We start from the raw sequence: 4,567 nt of genomic DNA, 5'->3' as shown, positions 1-4,567 counted from the left end.
AAGTTAGGCATTCTCCGTTGGATGACGGCTCAGTGGTCTATCGGTTAAGTGCTCCGGCGCTAGACTGGTAGGTCATGGGTTGGAATCTCGCGAGTGAGGGATCGTGGATGCGCACTGCTGAGGATTCTCATAATAGGACGAAAAGGCCGTCCAGTGCTTCCAGGTTTTCGATGGTGGTCTAGCTTCAATTGACTCATGATTTCAACTATGAAAAATACTGAAATCTCCACAAAACCCCTTCTGACCTATAAAGATAATTTCCTGGCTTATGTTTCATGTGAAAGGCACTGTTTTGCCCTTACTACACTGTTATTTGGTTGGAGTCGCTGATCAAAACCAGGCGAATGACCTCCGCCTCAACTAGCAGATTAATTATTAGTGCCCTTTTCACTTTAATGGCAATATAGTCTTGGAAGCTTCATGTTATTGTTACCTAAAATTTGTTTTAGACCTTGAGCGGGAGGCTTCAACATTTGGCATGGTCGGCTAAAAAGGCATCAATGATATGACCACAAAGGCACTAGAAATTGTTAACTGTTGCAGTTTATCCTTTTCCTTCAATCAGATGAAGCGAATCGCAGAGTACCATGGATAATTTCTCATACTGAAGACCAGTAGTGCTACAGAATGGATTTACCTACCCATCCTTGAACACATTAATATGTACTGGTCTATCACTCCCTCGTCCCTACCAATATGCAGTTTGATCTTCACCAGATTAGGCTGAACAAACATATTCTTCCGTACTGAAACGATTATCGCCTCTCCCCTTTGAGGATACTGTTGGCCTCGCAGTTAGCTTACGGACTACAAGTGACGCACATAATTTCTTTGGCATCTAATGGAATTCTCCGAAGCTTTACAGTTCCAAAAACTAGCGCTCGCCATCCAGCCTTTTAATTATCCTGATCGTCAGTTACATGTATAAAGAGATCCTTGAGGAGAAGCAGGTGTCTTGATTTCAACAAAATGCCTACATAACCAAGTATTCTGGGCGTGACCTGACATTAACAGAGTTCTGATACTTTCGCGATTACGTAAATCTGTATTCCGACCTAAAAAAGATTCACAAAAACAATAGACTTACTCGTATGAGAGAATGAACTGAAAATCTTAATGAACAGACTTCAGTCAGTTAGAATTACTAACCATCAATTACAATGGATTAAGTCTTTTCTCATGAGAAGGTACCAAATAATTAAAACTAACTCCAGAACATCAACACCGTGACCAATAACCAGTGTTGTTGTGATGGATAGTGTCTTGGGCCCATGGTTTTTTACGATATACATCAACAACATATGCAGGTGCTTTAACACAGGTAAGACCTAACTTCACACTGATGAATTAAAAGTCATCTATAAAACTAACATTTGAGATGTATGTAGTACTATGCAAACAATCTAGCATGAACTCAACAAGGTAGACAACTGGTGCAAGCACTAGAGGTTAGAGCTCTACACTGAAAAGTGCGTCTGGTTATGCATTGGAAACACGTCTCTTGAAATAAAACTAACACTAAACAAGAATGCATTGACCAAACTCACATCACTAACAGGCCTAGGGGTACTTTACTCATTCTCTCCTAACTTCTCGGAATATACGTCCATCAATACATCTAAAATGTAGAAATTGCTAGACTTCATTATTCGTAACATCCTTCAAAACGTATCTTAAATCATTCGTTACAAGGTATGTGTGAGACCTATCGTTGAATACTGTTCGTTATTATTTTCCAACCTACGGCTATCCGACAAATTTATGGTTGATATCCAAGTCACTTTCTTAACAGGGGCTTGCAGCCTGAACCCAATTTTCAAGTTTAGTTCTCACTAAGGTTGTGTATGCTCTGGGGAACATAGTAGCATCTAACTTGGTGAATATTCATGTTAAAGCCCATATGGCTCTAAACCCCTTAGCTGTGATCCCACATCAGTGGAGCGTGGTTGAAGATCATGCCTCACTGTCACCCGAAAGTCCTCATGAGACCGGACTCTGGACTCAGGCACTTCTCATGTGCTACACCTACTTACCTTTATACACTCAATGTGCGTGTAGGAAGAATTGGCAAGTTGATGATTATCATTTATCTTTTGGACCGCCTAAGGAGAGCGTATACGTCTGAGGGAAGCGCACATGCGTCCGTGTCTCCAGTTATTTCTCGTCTGATTTTTCTCACATAATCAGCGTATAGTTGCATCGGGGATACAACAATTCTTGGGAGCTCATTTACATACAGTATAAAAAACAAATGACCTAGAACAGCCTAGAGGTATTCCACTAAGTGATGGTTTCCCTGTGGAGCACTATTTCTATCGAGAAACAATATCCCACTAAAAGTAGAGGGGTTGGTTAATTTTATTTGTTCCGAAGGTGAGCAACCAACCAGAAAACGATAATAATAAATAAAATACGATTATTTTACACGGAATAATACCAAACGTCCTTAGAATAGTAACATGAAGGCTTTAGCCTTCTGTGAATACTGTCTATCGACCTTAAACGTTTCGAAAAAATTATTCTAGAAGTCATTTTTTAACATCCGCCGTCGTTTACTTTTTCCACGCCTAAGGAAGATTTTTTGTGTTTTTCTTTCTGTGAGCTCATATAGCAATTTTAATGGTGGAGTCGAAAAAATATTGTGGTAGACCCATATGCTTCTTTCCGGTCGAGGATGGAATGCATGTGACAACCTCAAGAGTGGCATCACAATGTGTGCACAGCATTAACACTTGCTGCATACAGAGAGTGTCTGAAGCCACCGTCTTGCTGAATATGCAAGGCATACTGCTTTACATAGTCTCTGCTGATATCTGAGGCCATAGGACTGTTAACCATTGTGAGAAGTGTGCCTTAAAATAGTCAGCTGGTAGTAGATAACTGATTACCAGAACTCAAGGGAACAACGACCTTCATCATGACTCAAGCACTAGATATTTATGGAACCACCAAGGCGGACTCCCATAACTTAGTGGGTGACAAACACACAAATAAAGGGGGTGATAACAAGGAAGATGAAAAGAGGGAAAAGAAGGAGATTTCAGAGACCTCTAAATTGTGTGAGTTGACAGTTTCAGCGACAGGACATCATACAGACTCTTATATCAACCAAAAACGGACTTTGAAGGGGAAATCATCAAGGTTGCTGAAAATTTGGTTAGGAAACATAAAGTCAACGATCAGTTTACATCGCAGCCCAGAGGAGAAAGAAGACATTCATGACTGTTGCAAAATAGGACGGCGTAGATGACAAAAGTCCATGGAACAAAGCGTCAAAGCTTGTTTAAAAGCATCTCATACAGAGTCATTTTTAATCAGACCTGACAGCCTTCCAAAAAAGAACCAAAGACTGGTTATGGATACTATTTAAACCACATTCAGTTCTTACTAGACAAGCTACTTCCAGAAACAGCAGCAATAGTAAGCATCTATAAGCTTTGAAGAATACGACAAAACGTGGATTCTGAAAGTACGCAGGCAAGCCGCCTCCTGAAAGTTGTCTTCGCTCCGGCTGAAGAAAGAAACCTAATGCTGGAAAACTCACGCAAGCTGACTTGATCCGGAATATATATCCGTGAGGATCTCAGCCTGGTTGATCGTATTTAGAGACGATCGGCAGAAGCAGAAATAAATGAGCGCCACCAGAACGGTGAAAACCTTATACTTAAGGGCTTGTACATTGTAAACGTTTGGAGCAAAACGATCCGCAAAACACTCAGGGTGGTACGGGAAAGTCCTTCACAGAATTAGAGGTGTGCTATGTAAATGCTCGAGGTCTACTAAATAAAATAGTGGAGATCAAAACAGTGGTGGACACAGGAATCCTTGATGACACTGCCATCTCAGAAACATGGTTAACGTCAGAAGTGTATAGCAGTGAGATCCAGTTTCTTAGTTTCTTACCTAGTAGGAATGACAGATCAAACCGTAGGAGTGGTGGGGTTATCCTGTACAAGAAAACTACCTAAACCATACAAGCTGTCGAGACAGCGGCTCACGACTCAGGGACATGTGAACTGGTGTGCTGAAGACGAGTGTAAACAGCGAGAAATTGAACTATTTGTAGTATACCGCAATTCAGAATGTGTGGTGGATGACTTACTCCCAAGCAAACATAAGTCCTAGTCACACATGTGTAAAACACATCGTTTGATTACAAACTATTAGAAACCACAATCGCCCTAGCTTTGTCCCAGCACATTAGAGATCCCATAAGACATGACCCACAAAACTCTTCGTCTCTCTTAGACTAAGTCTCTGCACACGATGATGATGTCAGTCAAATAGCTCTGCCCCCCACATCTAGGGAGAAATGATCATACAATCATCCTACTCAAGTTCATGGCTGAAGTGGCTTATTAAACAGTCGCGCCGACCCGTCCTAACATATGGAAGGCAGATATGAAGGCGATCAACTCTGTAGTCTCGGCTGAAAACTGGATAATTGACTCAGGAGCATCAGTAGAAGACACATGGACTCATTTACGGCAGTTATAAAATCGGGTTACTCAATCATTTATCCCCTGTACAATCCCGAAGAAGAAGCACGGCCACCGTTGGATAGACC

Source organism: Schistosoma mansoni, assembly GCF_000237925.1.
Source record: "Schistosoma mansoni, WGS project CABG00000000 data, supercontig 0037, strain Puerto Rico, whole genome shotgun sequence".
In the NCBI taxonomy this organism is placed as follows: domain Eukaryota; kingdom Metazoa; phylum Platyhelminthes; class Trematoda; order Strigeidida; family Schistosomatidae; genus Schistosoma; species Schistosoma mansoni.
This window is presented reverse-complemented; position numbering follows the sequence as displayed.